The 22,567-nt window shown below is 38.3% G+C and overlaps 1 non-coding gene across 1 annotated transcript; it reads left to right on the top strand.

Moving 5' to 3' along the window:
• Positions 1-5,887: 5,887 nt before the first annotated feature.
• LOC113253092 (U6 spliceosomal RNA) lies at positions 5,888-5,991 on the top strand. The gene has a single exon (XR_003315233.1). It is a non-coding gene; the product is annotated as a U6 spliceosomal RNA (small nuclear RNA).
• The last annotated feature ends 16,576 nt before the right edge of the window (positions 5,992-22,567 follow it).

Here is a 22,567-nt window from a genome sequence, read left to right as displayed (position 1 = left end):
GATGGAGTAACTGGGTGATGGACATTAAGGAGGGCACTAGATGTCATGAGCACTGGGTGTTATATGCAACTGATGAATCACTAAATTCTATCCCTGAAACTAATAATACACTATGTGTTAACTAAATGAAATTTAAATAAAAAATTAAAAAACAAAAAAACAAGATCAGTGGTTGTCAAGAGTTGAGCGGAGAGAGGGATGAGTAGAGTACAGAGGACTTTTAGGGCAGTGAGGCTGTTTTGCATCATACTACAGTGGTAGATACATGTCATTGTAGATCTGTGGTAACCCATAGAATGTATATTACCTAGGATGACCCCTCATGTAATTTACATGTTTTGAATAATAATGATATTCCATGTAAATTCACAGACTGTAACAAATGTACTGCTCTGGCACAAGACATTGGTGGAAGAGGTCATATACATGTGGGAGCAAGAGGTATATGGAACTCCATGTCCTTTCTGCTCAATTTTGTTGTAAACCTAAAACTGCTGTAAATATAAAGTTTATATATTTTAAAAGTGAAAGAGAACATGTCACTATGTATATCACAGATTAACAAAATAAGAAGATATTGGGAGAATTTCATTATAAAACATTTGACCATTTAAATGAAAACTCAACTTACTTGAAGCAAACTTAGGGAGAAATAGAAAATATTCACGAAATTGTCAAATTCTTAATTGAAAACATTTCCACAAATAAATCTAAAGGATCAAATGTCTTCATTGGTGAATTCTCCTAAACATTTAAAGAAAAGAAAACAATCTTAAACAAACTCTTCCAGAGAACAGAAAAATAAGAAACATTTGCAAACCTGTTTTATGGGTCCAGCATGACCTTAACACAAAACTTGACATAAACCATGCAAAAAAGAGAAAGCAAGTATAGGCCAACATCTCTCATGAACACGCACACAAAAAAATCTAAAGAACATATTAGAAAATTGAATCCAGAGATATAGAAAAATAGTACTTTATTATAATCACACTGAGTGTATTTCAGGAATGAAATGTTGGTTTAAGATTTGAAAATAAATCACAATATAACAGAATAAAAGATAAAAACCATATGAAAACCTCAAAAGATACATAAAACGTTTTTAATAAAATTCATCACCGATTAATCCATGATGAAATAGACATAGAAAGAATTTTCCTTAATTATCTGATAAAATATAACTACACACAGAAACCTCTAAATCTTATTTGATTATCAAATATTAAAGATACACATTGAAGTCTGGTAAGAGAAATGGATATCCAATGATATAACATCTGTCAGTATTTTTATAGCATTTCAAATACAGCAGAGCAAGAAGAATAAATGAGAGGTATAAGAGTTAAAAAGAAATATAACTGTCATTATTCAAGCACAACGTCACTGTGTGTATTAAACATGCAAAATAATTCTACAGATAAAAAAGTACATGTAATAACTGAAAATAGCATTGTTGGATGTGAAGTGACATGTAAAATTCAATGATTACTTTGAATTATTAGTAATAAACAAGTCAAATTGAACATTAGAAAACATTTCATTTATGATAGCACAAAAATATCAAATGTCTCAGAATAAACTTAGCAAAAGTCATTCATACTCCACTGAAAACTGTAAGGTATTATGGAGAAAATTTTTTTAAAGAACTAACTAGATGGAAGTATATACCAGACTCATGTGTTTGAAGATTTAATATTTTAAAGATGTCAATTCTTCCTAAACTGACATATAGAATCAATAAAACTCTAATTACATATCACATATGGCAATTTTTTTGTGGAAACTGGCAAGCTAAATTCTAAAATACGTATAGAAATCCAAACACCTAAAAGTATCAAAGATAATCTAAAAGATGAACAATGTTGAACAAACGCATGAACTAACAGATTTAAAAATAAAACAATAATAAAACTGTAATTTAAAGTTATTATTTGGGCACAAAGATAGAGATATAGACAAATGGAACATAATAGAATAGCTAGTTTTAGACCCAAGCATAAATTGTCATTGATTTATAGTAAAGTATTGTGGCAGTGCAGTGCCGGGGGGGGGGGATGTGATCTTTTAGATAAATGCCTTGAGAGTAGTTGTATATTCTATAAAAATTAATTAGACACCTTTCTCCTACCATGCACAAAAATTTACCTCGTACGTACCGGAGACCTAAAACTGAAAGGTGAAGTTACAAAGCTTCTAAAGAAAATATGGAGGAAAACCTTCATGATCTTAAGTTTGGCAAAGATTTCTTAAACAATAACACACTCAGGCACACATGCACAATCACTGACCATATAGTGAAAGATTGATTGATGTATTAGATTTAATGAAAATTGATAATATTTATTTATCAAAACATACTATTAAGAGAGCTATCATGCAAATGGCAGCACGGAGGAGATTTGTAATCATAGATCTGACAAAGAAATTGTATCAAAAAATAATTGTATATTAAAAATATCACGAATTAATAAGACAAATACAACAGTACAATTTAAACACATGTCAGGGACTTAAATAGACATTTCACAGGTGGCCAGAAAGCATTATTTATCATCAGGGAAATGCAAATTAAAACCATACTCAGCCCTATAAGCCCATCTGAATGATTAAAATTTTAAATATCTGACAATGTCAAGTGCTAGTGAAGAAATAAAGCAACAGGATCTCTCACACAATGTCGATGGTAGTTCAAATTGGTAAAACCACTTTGAAAACTGTATGGTAATATCAACCAAAGTTGAGTGTATGCATACACAGTGGCTTGGCTGTTGCCATGCTTGCTAAATATGTAACAGAGTGTGTGCACATTGCACCAAAAGACACATACACAAATGTTCAGAGAACTTTATTCATAATTTCCAAAAACTAGAAACAGCCCAAATATCCGTTACTATTAATAAATTGTTACAAATTCATACAATGGAATATCATTTAGCAATAAAAAGAATGAACAAAGGCTATGACACAATCAAATGGATAAATCTATAATCATAATAATGAGCAAAAAAAATAGACACACAGTTGTTCATACTATACTATTCCATTCATATAAAGAGATGAAAAGTGCTTTAAGCTAGTAGATATCAGAATAGTGCTTACTTTTAAGAGTTGACTGTGAGGCAGGGGGATGTGGTTGTTTCTTGAGTGTAAATAATGTTCTATATTCCTAGAGATGATTACATGCCTTCAACCACTTTTTACAAATTTTCAACATAAATACTTAGTAGTATATATATATAGTATATATATATATATATATTATATATAGTATAGTAATATACATATATTTACATATGGTAAACTTCAATAAAAAGGTAACAAGAATGTTTTGAAGTATTTACCAGATTTGTTTTATATATACTGCAGTGACTGTTGGAAGATATACCTAATGCTTTTTTGATTCTTCATTGAACATTGACTTTGTCCCAGTGTGTTGTGCCAGTTATGGTTGGAACAGGAGAATGGTTGATATCGGGTTTCTGCCCTTGTCCCAGCTTACTAATTAATAGAGAGAGGAAGAGATGTGAACACAAATAATACAAGGCATAAAACGATGTGAACCACCCTATGGGCTAAGCAGTGGGTCACCGGACGTCTTCAAGGAGGATGGCAACTTAGTTGGATGTTGAAGCCTCACTAAGATTAAAACCAGTGTATCAAGAAATGGCTTTTCAGCCGGGGTGGGGGGGAGGCATCACAAAAACTTGCAAGTGTGAAAATGTAAGAGGTGTGTGTGTGTGTGTGTGTGTTTATGTGAAAATATAAACTATGAATATGGTCTCTGTGACAATTGTGAGTGTCATCTCCAGGCCAGCAGGTGAATTTGTTGTCACTGAAACATGTTAATAAATTGAGATTCAAGAGCTGGAAATCTGTTGGGCAGTTTCTATTAACAGAACACAAACTTTGGTTTCTATGGTCATATTTCCAGCATTTGGAGAATCGTAAAGTACCTGTCAGTGGCCAGAGTGTTTTGAGGGGACCTTTCCTGGAAATCTTGGAAAATGCTTCTAATATAAGAACCAATTGGATGATTTTGCTGAGATGTAGAACTTGTGCCAAGGAGCAGTGGGCAATAGAACTTAACGAGCAGCTTGAAATTAGTTCGTGGAGGATCAGCAGATCTAGGCTCAGGATTTGGTGTTATGATCAGGAGTGTTTGGTGGTCCTTGAGCAGGAGTATGACCAAAAAAGCCACATTGAAGGACAATTGATTTGACATTGAATGGAAGACTACCACTGCTCTAACAACTCAGTATATATAACCAGGACACAAGTACTTATATGTGATGTCTATGTACAGATTTCTTTCCATATGCCAAGAATCCAAAGAAAAAGAGGGAACCAGCCAAGGTGACGATGCCCAGAACTTAATTTTGCAGGGAGTAGAAGCAGGCCTGCTCTTGCCTCAATCTTCTGGAGTTCTTAGCAGCGGCAGTGAAAAAGAAATCCTGCTAAGTACCAGGCCACATCTGTGCAACAGAAACAGATTCATGCACACGGCTGGGGTTGGTGTTTTCCTAGAAATAGGCTACATCATAGGTGATTTTCTCTGCTAAAGCTATGATTTTGGGTGGGTAAGGGTAATAGAGTGTTTTTGGGAGGTGGGGGTAGGAACAAGGATGGGAGAGGGAAGGGGACATTGTTGTCTTAAAAAAGGCTTCTTTATGACTTCACCTGTTTTTATGACTGTGGCATGTCTCCTGAAAAATGATTTCAGGGATTATACTTCAGGTCATCTTCCTCATAGTGATTGTTTTAAAGATTCTTGGAGGATGCTCTCCGCTCTTTGTACAGTATGAGCCCTGGGCAATGAGCCAAAGTTGTTTTAAATCTCAGTTGAAAGCTCTGGCTCTTTGCATGTGAATATGTGCCAAAAGGAAGTCTAATAACTTACCAAGTTGAGGCACCTCAGGGAGGTCCAGAAGCAGGAATTTTTGAGAAGGGGTTTAGAGAGCAAGGTTATTAACTCTTGACCTAACTGTAGCCCTATTTTGAGCTACTATTTGTATTTGGTTAATTGAGTACATTTTTTCCCCCAAAGACAATCAGCCTGAGAGTCCTGAGAGCTACGTTTTCTCATTGAAACTTTTAAATGGGGGTACCTGGGTGGCTCAGTTGGTTAAGTGTTTGCTTTTGACTCAGGTCATGATCTCAGGGTCCTGGGATCAAGCCCCACTTCGGGCTGTCTGCTCGGCAGGGAGTCTGCTCCTCCCTCTCCCTTTGTGTGTGTTCTCTCTCTTGCTCCTGCTCTCACTCTCTCTCAAAAATAAATAATAACGTCTTAAAAAAAAAAGGAAACTTTTAAATGAACTGTGCTATCGACCAACTCCAGTTATCAGTCTATGCCTCACTTTTCTCCTCTACAAAATAGAGAGAGGATGCGTCGGACATACCTCATTAGTGTATCTTTAAAGTGAAAGTTCTGTGACAGAGCACAAGATAAATTATCTCAGCAAATTATTTGCCCAGCATCTCTTGTGCCTGTACAAACAGCTACAAGGAATTCAGAAAATACTTAGGAAATACTTCTTTCTCATTTCCAGAGGATAAAGCCATGACCTACAAAGCAGAGGGTGCAAGATTCCTTCTCGGTTGATGCAGTGGATACAGTGGTGTATCACTCACATTTCTATCCCTGACTTCTATCCTTTTCAGACAGAGTCTTCATTCCCCAGGAGTACTGACAGCTGACAGTTCACAGCTCAGTAGTCCCTATGTGTTCCTTGCACAAGGTCTTCACAGCCAGTGACTGGTGGACAACAGAGATAAAGGCCTTGACTCTCTTGCTCACAGCTCCAGAGCTCCCCAAGGGATTGGCTGTGGCCCTAGTACAGATAGTTTTGCAGCCCGACTTCTTTGCACAACTTGCTTCCCCAACAAAATGCCTTGGGCAGCACATATACTAAAATTGGAACAATACGGAGAAGATCAGTGTGGCCCCTGCACAAGGATGACATGTGAATTCAAGAAGCATCCCACATTTTCCAGCCAATAAAGTCTTAATTATGAAAGAAAAAAAATGCCTTCATGCAAATCTCTAGAGTCTGCTTCTGGGGAACCTAACTTATGGTAATTAACCAAGAAAAAAAATGCTATGGGAATTCATAGAAGGAAGAAGGCAAATTCTGTTTTGGGGAAGATGGTGTTTGTGATGTGGTTTGACAGATGTGTGGGTCTTCCACTAGGGTGGAAGAGGTAGGGAAAGAAGTGTTTATTACTATGGTGATAGGAAAGAGAATAATCAATGGCTCAGAGATCAGAGGTATACAAACCTAAAAAGTAAAGTTCAGAGAGCCTGGCTATATGCTCCCTTCATAGGGCACTAGGAGGTCAGGATGAGTTGGAGGGAGAGTATATATAATGGAGAGTCCTAAAACCCAGGTTTACAATAACAGACTAAATCAGAGAGAAGGAAAAAGCATGGAAGGTTTGTTTAGAGGAGGACTTATGCAATATAGGCTATGCTTTCAGAGAATGATCCAGAAGCAAGCATAATGAAGGACTCTAAAATGGAAGATACTTTATGGTGCTTAATAATCTTAGATTACATAAAAAATTAGAAGACTTCCAAATGAAATGAAGATACTGAAGCAGTTTGAAAATATATAATTACAATACTTGGAATATGCCTTTTTTGTTTTTTAACTTAGTAATTATCCAGGCCAGCTGGCTTGAGGATGATGCGGGGCAGGGGGGAGTGCAGAGGGGGTTATGAGAGAAAGAAAGAATATGAGAGAAAGAGAGAGAATAGTACAAAGAGGTAGGCTACATCGCATATTACCTCATGACCAACTGTTTATGGGACCACAGCTCTCCAGCTCTGCTACCTTGAATTAGTCAGCAAATTGAGTGCCCTGGACTTCTAACTAGAGCGTAGGCTGAGCCAAGCATGGCTGGCTCATATCGTATCTTGGGGTTGAAATTCATCACTGCAGCTTATTACAATTTAGACAAATCATTTCACTTCTCAAATTGTTATATTCTTCATCTGTAGAAGTAAATGGATTGTGATGAAGTTTTAAGAGAACATTGTGTGAAGTGCTTTGCCATGTGTGGTGCATAATAGACACCCAGCACATATAACGCTTGCTTTCATTAGCTCTGTCACTAATGGTCTAGACCTTGGGAATAGTCTTTGACACCTCTGAGCCCCTAACTCCTTGTTTGAAAAACTAGTTGGTGACATTTTACAGCTATTACTTTCTATATTTTTAATGCTAGGTTTCAAGTATGATTTTCTTTAAGATTAAATTAAAATAAAAATGCAAATTAGTTAACCCCAACTCAACAAGATAGGTATACTCGTGAACTCACTTCCCAGTAACAGGTGAGGAACTTGAATGCAAGGAGCAAGATACCATTGGCTCTAGTCCCTGCCAGAGTGAGGGTCTGTTTTGGAATGGTCTGGTCAACAGCACATTGTTTTGCGAGTCTCTGTGGGTGCTAGAACTACCCATTTATTTTTCCTACCGGAAAGATATTATCTACTCCAACTACTCACAAAACATTTACATTCCTTGATGTTGGGTTTGAGCCAGAGCCAAGGGGCCTTAATGCTTCTTCTGCATGAAATTGTTTCCTGTGAAATACTGCCGTGGTCAGGCACTGGCTCAAACCTATGTCATGAGCAGATTCTTGTTCCTCTGCTATGCTTTCAGTTTCCTCATCTAGGTGTTAGGAAAAGCTTCATGGGTATCCAATATGTCAACACATCAGCACGGCTTGGATTTCAGCAGAGACCCAGCAGAAGGCAGACAACAACTGAACTTGCTGTGGCAGAACCTGGACATAATCCCTTTCTCACTTTCCCCACCCTAATCCCTCACAGCTCATCCAGTACAGACTCGTACAGTGTGCACTCCAGATTGAAAAGGGAATCTGAAGGCAGCCCACTTTCCCGACTCGCTCACTCCGTGCCTTAGGAATGGGGGATAGGACCAGAGGGCAGTGTGGTGGACTGGTATTTCTAATCTACTGTAGGCGAGGTTTTCTACTACACATGATGCCACTGCTTGGACTTCTATTGTAAGTCTTTGTGCTCTGTTATTTTCTTTATGTATGTTCTATAGTTCCTAGTTAATGGGGAAAGATTGCTTGGGGTGTGTGCCCCTTGTGAGCCTCTGAAGGCATATTAGGAAAATCTATATACTATGTTGATGTCCAGATTTTCATCTCATCTCTTATCCTTCACCCAGCTACTACTATAGAAATAGCTGTTACACATTTGAAAATCATAGAAAGAATCAGAAGGCTTAGGCTCTCATTCTGGTTCTAACTGAGGAGTGTATATGACTTTGGTAAGTCAGTTGCCCATCCCGAGCCTCAGTTCATTCATCTGAAAAATGGGAGTAATAGCAGGCTGTGCTGAACTTTGGATGAGGTTGCATGAGTGTTCTGTGGATTTCAAAAATGCAACGGGCATATCGAGTGAAATCATGGTTTCACAATTTTACATCAGGCTGCCCTGACCAGAACTTCCCAACCTCTGGACCTCCATCAATAGATATCTTTCCAGCTCTGCTATATGTAGAGGAGAACATAAGACTCATCTTTCATTACTCTTCGACTGCCATCCTTTATATGACTTCCTGGCAAATATACAGTGGTTTATCTGGTGAGGTAATTATGTTTTTGTCAGTGGCTAGGGCCCAAAACAAATATCTTTACTGCCTTTTTGAGATAAATTCTTGTAAAAGGCTAGTGTTGTTGCTGTGAGAGGTGTCTTTCTCTTCAGAAGGGAAAAAAAAGAACCTGCACTGGGCTTCTGATTCCCACTATCTTCCAGATACCACATTGAGAGCTACTTACCCTCTTATTAGAGTAAACTTTACCCCGTATTGAGGGGATCAGCTTATCCCTAGTGGACAGAAGCAGGAAAGATGTGTATATCTCTATAATTTGTCTGTCCTACTATAGCTTATCTTCCAACTTTGTGGACCAATTTTTGTAACTGAACTTCCTTATTCTTGTTAGGACAGCATTGGAAGAGAAGGTAACTGTAGTCAAGACAAGCCAAAGAATGCCAGAAACGTAACTGCCTTGACCTGAATCTCTGTCATGTCATCTTCTGTCCTGATCTAGCACTACCTTGTAAGTTCTGGTCATCTTCCACATGCCAGAGGCTAATTCCTTAGGATGAGGGATATTTTCCAGAACCTTTAAATACCTCAGTGTTTCCCTATTTTCCTGCCTGTGAATAGTGTGGCATCTTAGAGCCAGTTTCACATTTGAGGACTCTGCCTTCATCCAGAACAGTGATGGCACAAATGACTTCCCCATTCAGGAGAGTAAGAAATCTGTGTAGTTGAAGTGATATGGCCTCCATAGTATGGAAATTTCTGAACATAAGCAATAATCTCCCATTAATCCCACTTATTCCAAGAGTACCCTCATAGAAAAAGTCAGATAGAACAAGTTTTTCTCAGACACTGAGACAGCTGAGAGCCAGTGAGAGGAAAACCCAGCACAGCTGATTTAGTAACTGTGTTAGTAGTCTCTCACACGTCTGTCATGACTTTAAGTATTCAAACTTATATTTCATGATCAGTGTGAACCCTACCGCCTGGCCAATTGGTCATGTATCCCCATTTTACATGAAGAATGAACAATGTGAGGTTCATAGAGCTTCAGTGTCATTTCTATACCACAGTGTTCACACAGCCTTCTGTCACAGGATTCTAGACACTCTATTAAACCATATCTTGATTCCTAGATCGATTTATCCCTATAGATACCTAGCAGACACGAGCTTGTTTTTTCGTGTCCTATCACCTTAGGCTTCCAAGACATGACAGCTAGCTAACTAACATATTGAAGGAGGCTCTATAATTATCCTTTTTGGGAAGAAGTGAAAGTGTCTTCATTTTCTCAGAAAAGAAAAAAACATAAATAAAATGGATGCCTCATAATGTAGTAGAGTAGCCAGATGTTCTGGAAGGCATGAGACATGATGCAATGAAGAGCTGACTGTGTTAACAGAAGCCTTTTGCTTCGCCTCAGATATTCTTGACTGCTTCATTTTTCCAAAATATCACCTGCCTCCCAGACCACACTGATATCACTTACTGCAGCACCCTCACTGAGCTTCCTGAATCACCTGCTTGGAGTCTGATTTGAAGTCTCAGGCTGAGCTCTATTCATGACACATGCCCTTCTTCTTCAGAGCTGGATGAAAAGGTGACATGGGATCTGCCTTACTGAGGGATCACAGGGGAACAGATGATGTGAACTGGGTGTTTGAAGGAGTCAGACCCCCAGAGATAAACCCTGACCAGCCGAAGCAAGAGATGGGAGGGAACAGGCCGATACCTTCCTTCTCCTCTCCTTTCTGTGAACTACTCTGAGATGTGTTTTCTGTGGAGCCCTCCAGAGAAAGGGCTATGTGCTCTAAAACCATCCTCACAGCACGCAGTGGTTTCTCTGAGACTGAGTGAGGAAATGGCCAGCAGAGGAACTCAATGATTGTTTCTCACCTTTTCTTGCTTTACTTCTATTTTTTAAGTGCATGTCAGTTGAGCTTGCACCCAGCCCCCAAATGTGTGTCAGTGCTTTTATCCTTGCCCTGAGCTTTGCTTTTAGAAAACCTAGGCCAAGAGCATGTCTTAGTCAGTCTTATTCCATGGTAGACAGTAGAGGTAGTGGGCACATTGTACTCAATAAATTCAGAAATACTAAGTTAAACTGAATGAAGGAAAATAAGTCAACAATCAACAGGGGTGTTGGCATTTGCAGTCTGTTTCTTCATGTGACATGAAAGATTAGCATTAGTAATAAGAGAAGAAGTATCTGGAAGCAAATCCCCTTTTCTGCACTTTGAAATCACAGTCCTAAAATCGGATCATTTTCAAGTAACCAAAGCTGAGGGTCATTCTGGAGAGACTTGAGTTGCTAGGACTTTATTTCCCCAGGCCCTTTTTGGGAAAAGCCAGATGACCAATTCTCCTATAAAACTCCTTTGAAAACAATCCCTTTTCCATAAGTTGGTGCTGAAAAGTCTCCCACTCACTTCTCTTGACTTATTGTGATCTAATTCAAATTCTAGAGCCTTCTTTAAAAAAGGTCTTGTTTATCCATAGACAGACATTTAGAAAGATACAAATAAATAGATAGGTATGTAAGCACACACACACATACACACACACACACACACACACACACACACACCCCAATATTAAATCCTACAATATCTCTTAAATGTTAGTCAATTTTCCCACCTAATTAAGAGCAGAGTGATAGAGCTTGCGGCTATGTTATACTCAACCCTCCAGAACGGGTGTGTAGGAGAAAGAATCTGACAGATGTGCATGGCTGGGTGGAGACTTGTTATCTCATGCTAAATTTTCTTCTCTAATAGCAGTATGGGTGGCTTGCCAAAACAAGTAACAGTGGGTATGTGATACTTCTTTTCTTAAGTGAGATCTTTATCATAGGAATGACACAAGTGAGCTCTTTGTAATCAGAGTGGAATATGCCAGAATGTTATAAACCTATCATTGTAGTGATTCTATATTTTTGTCACTACATTTATGATGAGCTCTGTGGAAAACTGTCATTGATGTCACCAGTCCTTTGATCTTCTCGTACAATTTGATAATCCCTTCTCGAGGTATGTAGCCATCTTGGTTAACCAGAGACAGTCTAGAACAAAAATACATTGCACAGCTATGACTTGGTACTGATTGGCTAGGTTGTCTTCCTTTTTTTATTTTTTTTTAAAAAAATAGTGTCTTTTTTTTTTTTTTAAGATTATTTATTTATTTATTTGACAGAGATAGAGACAGCCAGTGAGAGAGGGAACACAAGCAGGGGGAGTGGGAGAGGAAGAAGCAGGCTCATAGCGGAGGAGCCTGATGTGGGGCTCGATCCCAGAACGCCGGGATCACGCCCTGAGCCGAAGGCAGACGCTTAACCGCTGTGCCACCCAGGCGCCCCGGCTAGGTTGTCTTCCTTAATTTCAGTTACTTTATTAAAAAACTGTAGGGTCTCTACCAGCTTTAGAATTCTTGAACTTTATATGTAATTTATTTAATTTCCATAATGAGACTTGCTGTCTCACCTCATAGGACTTTTGAATCATAAAAACTTCCATCTCAAGTTTACTTACAGTTTTCATAGTTCACTAAAATGATATGTTGGCTGGAATCCTGCTACTCAAAGGATGGTCCAGAGACTGGCCATATCAGCATCACCTGGAAGCTTGTTAGAAATGCAGCATCTCTGCACTTAACCCAGATCCACTAAATAAGAGTCTGTGTTTTACCAGGATCTCCAAATAATTTCGATGCACAGTGAAATTTGGACTAGAGGGCTGGCACTGGGGAGATCTTCCAGGTCTGATGTCAAGGTTCATTGCAAGCCGTCCCCTTCTCAACAGTTAGGTTAGCTCACAGGTGCCAAGCTGATTCTTAAATTACGTGAGCTGCTTGGCAGTGAGGAGGTTGGAACTTCCCTGCTATAATTGCCAATCAACAAATTGTTTTAACTGTTGCCAATGGCTCAAAAGATCTCTTCTACCGTAGTTTATTTCATAACTTCACATTTTTGTGTCTGTTGGAGAGATTGACTGCTATGGGTCAGCATTTTAGCCATTCCTCAGTCTTCCCATATGTACAGTATCTGTTTGGTTGTGACTGTAGAAGGTTTCCTTATATTGGTTGAAGAATACAGGTTGGTTTTTTTGTTTGGGATTATTTGATAAGTGACCCTGTTCAAATCAAGCACTATATTTTATTTCTTCCACCATTCACCTGTAACGATTGAATTTTGAAAATTAACCTTGTTAAATTAACCTTAAGTTAAACTTGTTAAAAGCAAACAGACTCTAGAAGTCAGATTTTGAATTAAGGCTTGTATATAGACTTATATACATATCTATTGTGTTTATAATTCAAAGGTTCAAATATAATTCCTTCAGATTTTGAGAATTTATCTAGCAAAACTCTGATTTCTTAGGTGTTATTTTCAAATTGAAATATAGATACTTAACCTCATCAGGAACTGTCAGTCTCTGCCCTTTTCCCAACACGTGCCCGTGCTCCACAAGATGAGTAACCATTCACTTGCGGACTGCCCTCGTTTTCCTTTTTTTTTTTTTTTTTGATGGAACCAATGAAAATCCAACTGTAATGAAACTCCTCCCACTCTGAATCTGGGTAAGATCTGTGACTGCAATGACCAATAGGATATTATAAACATGGCACTAGGCCAATTTCCAGGCCAACTCCATAAATATTGGCAGCTTCCACTTCCTTGGAACATTCTTTCTTGGAGCCCTGAGATCATCATGCTAGAAATGTGGAGGGGCTATATATAGAGATGCTGCACCAGGCCCCAGCTGTGCTAGCCATGCTCGCTCAGACTCTGGACATGTGTGTGAAGAAGCCTCCATATGCCTCCAGCCCCATCTGCAACCTCACTGTAATTGTATGAGAAATACACAGCTGAATGTCCAAACCTCCAGCACCATGAGAGACAATGGTAAGTGGCTGTATTAAGCCACGAAGTTCTGTGGTTGGTTGTTAAATGTTAATAGATAACCAGAATAGTTGTTCTATGTCTGAGAGCTGAAACTCTTGGTTTCAATCGATGCTTTACATTTCAACATTGGTATCAGTTGAAAGCTCCCTGAAACTTTCATGGAAGTGCCATTCTGTCCATATGATGGATCAGAAGCAAGAACACAGCTGTAGCAATGTGTTAAGAGAAACTTTTGGGAAAGAACCTAATAGAAGCACCGGAGTGCTGTGTGGAACAAGGCTGCCCTGACACCTACAACAAATGGAAAAAAGAGAAACACTGGGCACTCATGCGACCAAAAACACTATTTTCTTTTCTACTCAGTGAAGAGTTGTTAGTACCTATTATATGACAACTGGGAGCATAAGTAACTAGATCTCATTCCTCATGGAGGACAAATGTTAGGAAGCTTGAAAATATACTGGTAGCCAAACACAGACATTTTCAATAATAATTATAGCTTATGACTTATTGCCAAATATAGTATGTGGTGAGAACTAGAATAAGACCAGATTTGGGCAGAAGTGTCGTATCATTTCTCCAAAGATACCTGAGCTCTTGTTCCTTGAACTGGTTTCAGAGTTGGTTACTGCTATGGGGTAAATATTTATGTCCCCCCAGTATTCGTGTGTTGAAACTCTAATACCCAATGTGATGGCATTGGGAGGTGGGGCTTTTGGGAGGTGATTCAGTCATGAGGATGGAGCCCTCACGTTTGAGACTAGTGCCCTCATAAGAAGAGCCATGAGAGAGAGAATTTCTCCGTCTTCCCTGTGAGGACACAGCAAGGAGTCTATCTGCACACTGGGAAGAGGGCTCTGGCCAGGAATCAAGTCAGCTGGTGCTTTGATCAAGGACTTCCCAGTGTCCAGAACTGTGAAAAATAAATATCTGTTGTTTAAGTCACACAATCTATGATATTTTTGTGGTAGCAGCCTGATGGACTGAGACAGTTATCATTGACACAACTCTGTCTCCTGATTCTGTAATCTCATATTATTTTTGACTCCAAATGTATTATCCACACCATTCACCTATCTTTATGAAGCACTTCGAATCTATTTCCAAAACTGACACTCACTTTTAAAGGATGACTTTTAATGAATCTATTAAAAATATATTATTTAGAGCTCGTGAGAATTTCATGAGAAGAATCACAAGTTATCTGGAGTAATGAAATATCTTACCATGCATTTAAGGGCGTATTTTAAAATGACAAAGCTAATCTGGCTTTAAACTTACACTTCATGATTCTGCCTTTGGCAGGCAGACACAGACACCTCAAGCACTTTCTGGTGTTGCAGATGTCCTATGACTGTTTTCCTCATTGAAGAGGGCAAGTTATGTGGGATTGAGGCACAGATTCACAGGAAGCTGCCACTGCTTTCCCCTCCCCACCATCAGAGTTTGTCTTTAGAATATGTCTTAGAGGACTATGGATTGCACTGGCCAGATTCAGAAAAGATAGTCGCCATTGCATATACAAGGATGATGCTCTTCTCTCCTAATGCCTAAACACCTCATGGTGGTCAATGACACATGGTGCTGATGGAAGAGTTACCAGCCTCAGCAACTGCACTGCTTGTTAGACGGGAAAGGAAGAATTTGAATAATATAGTGTTCCCTTTTTTGGAGAGATTTTCAGAGTTTTGAGGAATTAAGCTAGAAAGTAACAACAAAAAGATATCTAGAAAATCCCCAAATGTTTGGCTATCAAAGAGTGCATAGAATGTTGAGTAAATACATCTAGATGTAATTTGTGATATTTTCTTATTTCGTTTACATAACATTCAAAAACAGGCAAAACTAATGTGTAGTGTTAGAATTCAATATAACAGTCGTATTTGTGGATATCAGGGAAATGGTGACAGGGAAGAAGCATGACGGGCTTTGGGGCTATTGGTCATGATGTATTTCCTACTCCAAGTATGCACATAGTGTGAAAATGCAACATTTACGACTTATGAACTTATATATGTGTTGAATTCTAATACATAAGCTAATAAAAAATCACACCAATGAAAAAGGGGAATGGTTGATAATGGAAATCATTTTTAAAACTACTCAAGTAAATCATTCCCTTTCTGTTGCAAACCAAAATAATATCTATAAAATGAAAGAGTGACGTCCAATTTAGAAAGGGAAACAAAATAATAGTTACATATTTGACTAGACCTTATAGCAGTAAAAATTTCTGTGTAGAAATGTGATAGAAGAAATCATAAAAGAAGTATTTCAAGTGTTTAAGTAAATATAAACCTCAAGCTTCTATACCACAACAAGATAATAATGAAAGCATTAATTGCCACAACACATTGGGAAAATAATTTGTCACAATCATGACAAATCAATATCTTAACGTATAGTTGTCTATTCTTATTAATTTTAAAATAAGAACAGGGGCGCCTGGGTGGCACAGCGGTTAAGCGCCTGCCTTCGCCTCAGGGCGTGATCCCGGGTTCCGGGATCGAGCCCCACATCAGGCTCCTCCGCTATGAGCCTGCTTCTTCCTCTCCCACTCCCCCTGCTTGTGTTCCCTCTCTCGCTGGCTGTCTCTATCTCTGTCGAATAAATAAATAAAATCTTTAAAAAAAAATAAAATAAAATAAAATAAAATAAAATAAGAACAAATATGAAGCTTCCAACTAAGGCTAAAAGAGCATGTAAACAATTATCTTTCATTTCTTGGAGATTTCCATTCTCCTGCTCCACTGTGGACCAGATGCTTTCTGAGATAGTGATACAGATGTCATCTTGGGACATCTTTTTACTCTTCTCACTCTTATACACATCCCCTATCTTCTTTGATAACTTTTTTATTTCTCCTTCCCTCATTGTGCTGAAGTATATCCTAGAGTACCTTACTTAGAACAGGTACATGTGAAATAAAACTTATGGGTACTTAAATATCTGGAAAATTTTTTTTTATTTTGCTTTCATATTTCCTTACACGCAAGTCTCCTGCTGAATGGATAGTAGTAGCCTGCCTGATGGAATCCTGTTTGAGGAGGTGAGGAATAGGCTTGACTCTTTTCAAGTATGACCTTTTACCTGACACCCCTGTTTCTGCTCATGTTTAACTTCCACTTTCCATTTTATCTGCTGCTTCCAAGATGTGAGCCCTTCCTGCACTCTTCACCACGTATCACCTCTTCTTTCACATGGTTTTCTTTACATATGTTTTTGGCTGCATGGTTCTCTCTGATATACTGCCTCAATGAAAGCCGCAGCAAGAAACAGATTTTTACAAAATAAGATTATCTGAAGAAGCTTTAATAAAATTAACAAAGCTGTGAGCAGAGTGTAGGGAGCCCAGACAAACAGGGGAGACCGCAGGGAATGGAGGAAGAGAGTAAATGAGGAAAAACCAATAGGAGAGAGGTTTTTGGGGAGAGTTGCCTTTGATGCAGGGATGAATTAGTTTGCAGCAACCTCAGAGGGAAGAATAGATTCCGTAACCCTAAAAATTTCTTTCTGAGGCTCCCTATTGTATTAGCCCAACCAGAAGTCAGGGGGCAAGGGCAGCCTTCAATGTAGTCCATGAAGGTCAGATTTCTGGGAGAGGGATTAGAGTAGGAAAAGGTAGAAAGTAGATCTGCAAGGGCAAAGGGAAAATATCCAACACACCTGGTAAATCAGTTTTCACTCTTCTATATGGATTCTTTCTTTCATAAAAGAGTAGATATTTCTCATCTAATACTATCCCATCTCTCTGGATAGTTTTACTTGCAGGAAAAAAAATGAATGTCACTAATCAGTCCTCAAGTTATTTAGCCCATTTTAATTTTTATATTTTCTTTATATTTTAGTTAATTGTATAAAATGGGATCTAGTTCATTGTTATTTTTCTAGTCAATTTTTTTTACCACTAAATATTGTTCTGGTACTCCATTTGTCTACTATTTAATATTATGCCAATACAATGTAATCTATTTGGTTCTATAAAAAGTACAAAGAAATGAATTCACCCTTACTAATCTTTCTAAAATCTTTGTAACTATTTAGACATTTTAATGGTCCCCCAAAGGTGTTTGTGGGCTAATAATCCTAGATCTGTGAATGTTACCTTACATGGTAAAAGGGACTTTGCAGATCTGATGAGGTTAAAGACCTTAAAGTGGACAGGTTATTCTGGATTACTTGGGTGGGCCAAATGCAATCACAAGAGCCCTTATAGAAGAGGGAACAGGAGGCTCAGAGTCAGAGAAGGAGATGACAGGAGGATGGAATCAGAGAGTGATGTCACTACTGGAATGGGGCCATGAACCAGGGAGTACAGACAGCCTTTAGAGGCAGGAAAGAGCAAAGAATGGATTCCCTACTGGAGCCTCCAAAGGGAAGGCAGTCTTGCTGACATCTTGATTTTAATCCCATAAGACAAAATTTTGGACTTCTGACCTCAAAAACTATAAGATAAATTTGCATTGTTTTAAGCCACTACGTTTGTGGAAATTTGTCACAGAAGCAGTAGGAAACTAATATGGGCCTTCTTCTTTTTCTTCTTCCTCTTTTTGTTTTTTTTTTGGTGATGAAGTTAGAATCATATAATAAGATAACCATACGGCAATCTGAAGTTGCGAACCCCCATCCTGGTTCTCAAGGCTAGGCGGCATCTCTGTTCCCTTGTTCTCAAGGCTCACTTTGGGGCACTGCCACCTTCATATTCGATGTTAGAACTCTAGCCTTCATTTGATTCATCAAACATTTCATCTTGTTATCATATAAGTGTTTTCACAGGTAATGTCCTCATAACCTGAAGCTTTTCTTTTGACTTTTCATTCAACTGCTTCTTCATTCTTCAGGATTCACTTATATATCTGTTCTCAGGGAATCTCTTTCTCTTCTCCAAAGACAGGTACCCCGGTTTATCCCAGCTCACATATTCTTCTTTTCAGTCCTATGAGGTATCACGATTAAAATAGTTACTTTTGTATATACTAGCAGAGGACTTTTGGGCACTACTTTACAATATGGACTTTAATTTTTAATGATAAAGTCAGAAGTACTTCTCTCACGAAGTTATTACAGAGAATAGTTGAAGTAATATATTTAGATTAGTTCTCCAAAAACAACCAAACCTTGCGGAATCTATTTGGAATTGCTTTTCTCTCATTCTGAATGACTAGATTCTTGCCTTTCTTTAGATCTATTTGATTTTTATTTTTGTTTTATTGTGTAGAATGCAACTTTCTTTTTTTTTTATAGTATATCATTAGTTTTTGGTGTAGTGTTCAATGATGCATTAGTTGCATTTGCTTATAACACCCAGTGCTAATCACATCACGTGCCTTCCTTAATGCCCATCACCCAGATGTCCCTTCCCCCTACCCACCTCCCTTTCCACCACCCTCGCTTTGTTTCCCGAAGTCAAGAGTCTCTCATGGTTTGTCTCCCTCTCTGATTTCTTCTCATTCGGTTCTTTTCTTTAGATCTGTTTTAAATGTAATCTCTTCAGAGACCAGGGTTTTACTGGAAGCAAGAAGTGAGAAAAATTTATCCAAGATTAGAAATTCCAGGGGTGCCTGGGTGGCACAGCGGTTAAGCGTCTGCCTTCGGCTCAGGGCGTGATCCCGGCGTTCTGGGATCGAGCCCCACATCAGGCTCCTCCGCTATGAGCCTGCTTCTTCCTCTCCCACTCCCCCTGCTTGTGTTCCCTCTCTCGCTGGCTGTCTCTATCTCTGTCAAATAAATAAATGAAATCTTTAAAAAAAAAAAAATTCCAGCCACCCTACCTACCACTCAGGCCTTGTGCGGGGGAAAGAGAACTATGGGAGGAAGAGATGTCTGAGCACCACTTCCTGGCAGCTCTGCTGGAGAAACAAGAAAGACCCAATGGAAGAGATGATTGTACAGGATGACTAGAGCAATAGAAATTCTAATAAAATATGACTTTGTCCCAAACGTAGCACAGAAGCAACAGAGAAAACTGTAAGACCCAAAGGGGCCATAAAGCTCAGACAATGGTGATCCTAGGGCCACCTAGACTAGGGCTGAGGACCGTAGTGGTGATCCCACAATGACCCACGATCACTGACATACCTCTAGAGACGTAAAACCCTCAGGAGAACTGAGGTCATTTTCCTCCTGCAGAGTGGGGATTTAGAAACAAATATTAAGCAATAGACATACAATGAAGTTATATTTCTTAGACATCCCTAGATTGAGCAATAACGCCTACTAAAACTATTGTATAGTCTTTCTCTCCCATTAGTTTCGTGAGAGCTGGCACAAGAGTTAGCCTAAAACATTTCTCATAAACCTATCTTCAATAAAAACTTCTAGGTGAATGCCTAGAGCAGCTATTGACATTCTTATCCCTTAGGAAACATTCACATGTGAATTCACACTATACTTTCCATATTCAAAAAGAACTTTAGAATTATCTTTTTGTATTTCAGAATTTGTTTTATATACCTGTGAGGGAGGGAGGGAAGACAAAGAGTTATTGAAAAGGTCTAAAATCAAACAGGTTTTAATGAAAATGCTTTCTTCTTTGGGAGTAAATCTGAAATTTGGTGTACCAGTATATAATCAAGGCCAACTTATATTGAAAATAATACTGAGCTTTGTCTGAGCTCACTGACAATGAAAATATGGCTGGAAAATACAGCTGGACAGAATTAAGTTTGTTTCCTTCCACAGTGGTAAATGAGGTCAGTGTCTGGAATAAGATACTATGTCCAGTTATGTTTAGTCAACCTGGTGAACTGCCTCCAACCCTATCCCAAAGTATCAGGGGTTTGAAGGGCTTTACTGCCCCTCATCCAGCAATAAATTCTTCTTAACCAATAAAGAGAACATATCCTGACTTACCATTTGAAAATGTGGGGTCTTTACTTCCAGAAGCAGTGTTAAAACTGAATATATATTTTAAACAAAAAAGAACAACAAAAGGTTTTGAAACTATTTGTTCAATACCCTCATTTGACAGATGTGGAAACTGAGGCACAGGGAGTGATTCTACCATGAGAGTCAATCTTACATGTCTTCTAAATTACAATCCAAAAATGTTTCCAGAATGTTTCTTTTCACTTCATAACAAAACAATATTTAGAGGATTATCCATATCTTTTATAAGGTTTGCAAATATTTCTGTTCATCTATTGTTTGGTGGGAGATCTTGTGGCTAGGAACAAGCCTGGGCCAAGAGCCACATTGCATGGCTGAATAGAAATCTGAAAAGGTCTTTAATTGTACCATTTTTAAGATAAACAATTCATTCAAGTGTGTTTAAAAATCAGAGCAAATGATTCGTCTTGATGTGGATCTGGCTACAAAAACGAATGTATCTCTGGGTGGGATTAGAAAGAAAACCTTTCTTTCTTTCTTTTTTTTAGATACAGTATTCCTGCCCAGATGAGATGAAGGTACTCACAGAGCCTGATTGCTGTGATTTCAGACTACGATCAGTTGACAAGCAAAGAGAACCCTGAAGTTCCTTTACCTTTCAGGAAGTGTACTGGATATGAGGTAAAGTTGGTGGAAAGAAGCTGATATTTCAAACAACACACAGTGATTCCTTAGACTTTGGGAGTATTTAGAGTAATTTTCAATTAGTTATGGCAATGCCCCACAAGGGAGGCTAAGACAGGAAAGTGGGAAAGGCTAGACAACTTATGAGAAGAATTGAACTAAAAGAAAAACTTGAAGGCTGAGCTGAAGGAGGCTTCAGTGGTATAAATATGACCTACTTGACAGAGGAACACAGTCCAACCAGCCAGAAACAGCCCCCTAAAGTGATATTTAAATAAATTATAATGAACATTAAAAATATAAAACATAAGGGGGAAACCTGATGAACGTGACCACAATAAAATTAAAAACATAAATGCTTAATCATTAAAAGATACCACGAAGAGAGTAAAAAAGATAAGCCACATACAGGACAAAGATATTTTTTAACACGTGTAATGGACAAAGAGCTCATGTCCAGAATATATAAAGAATTCCTATTTATTAAAAGGAAAGAAATGAAAATAAAAAGAGAAGAGACAAAAATAGGCATTTCCCAGAAAATAGAAACACAGATGACTATACACCTATAGAATGTTGCTCAATTAATTGTATTACCAGAGAAATAGAAGTCCAGCCACTAAGCCGATATTTCTTACAAAGTAGTTTGATAAAATTATGCAGCTGGATTATAGAAAATGTTGATGAGGATGTGGAGCAGTGGGACTACTGTCCCTGCTAGTGAGGCATAAATTAGCACAACTATTGGGGGGGGGCAGTTAATGGAATTACCTAGTGAATTTGAACATGTTCATCACATGATACATGACGGTTCCTGTCTTCAGGGTCTATCCTAGGTAAACTTGCACCTGTGCTCTGGATCAGGCTATAGGCACCAAGATATTCACAGCAGTGTCAGCAAAATACTGGGAAAGTCTAAATGCTCAGCCCGGCTAAAGGACTGAACAAACTGAAGTATTCGTGAGCTGAAGTAGTAGCCGCAGGAAGCAAAAATTCATTCACCATCAACAGGGATGAATCCCAAACACATAATGGCAGCAGATAAGCATATATGATCATCCTCTTTACATAAAGCATCAAAACCAACCAAAACTAAATAGTTTATTAAGTGCAGATACATAACCAGGTGGTAAAAGGACAGAGAAAAGCAAGGAAATGACTGAGACAAAATTGAAGCTCAGGGTTACCCCTTGCAGGGAGGAAAAGAGGTGGGAGAAGGTAGATTGATGGCCACAGAACTGTTGGTTGGCTATGGGCTACACAGCTATTTGTTTTATTATTATTATTTAGCCATTCAAATGTGTCCTGTAGGCTTTATCATGTTTGATATATTTCAGTATAAAAATGCCCCCAAATCAGTAAGCTGGAGAAGGGAAAGAATAACACAAGTAGTAGATGGGGAAAACAAGATTGAATATATATATTGAATATATATATATAGATTGAATATATATTGAATACGTATATAGATTATATTATATAGAGATTATAGATTATATTATATATATATATAAGTATATATTGAATAGATTGATTGATAGGTCGGTCATTCTCCTCCTGGTTGACCCCAACA

The sequence above is a fragment of the Ursus arctos genome, unplaced genomic scaffold (genome assembly GCF_023065955.2).
Source record: "Ursus arctos isolate Adak ecotype North America unplaced genomic scaffold, UrsArc2.0 scaffold_6, whole genome shotgun sequence".
Taxonomy (NCBI): Eukaryota; Metazoa; Chordata; class Mammalia; order Carnivora; family Ursidae; genus Ursus; species Ursus arctos.
The sequence above is the reverse complement of the archived record's forward strand: the minus strand, read 5'-3'. Positions and strand labels throughout refer to the sequence as shown.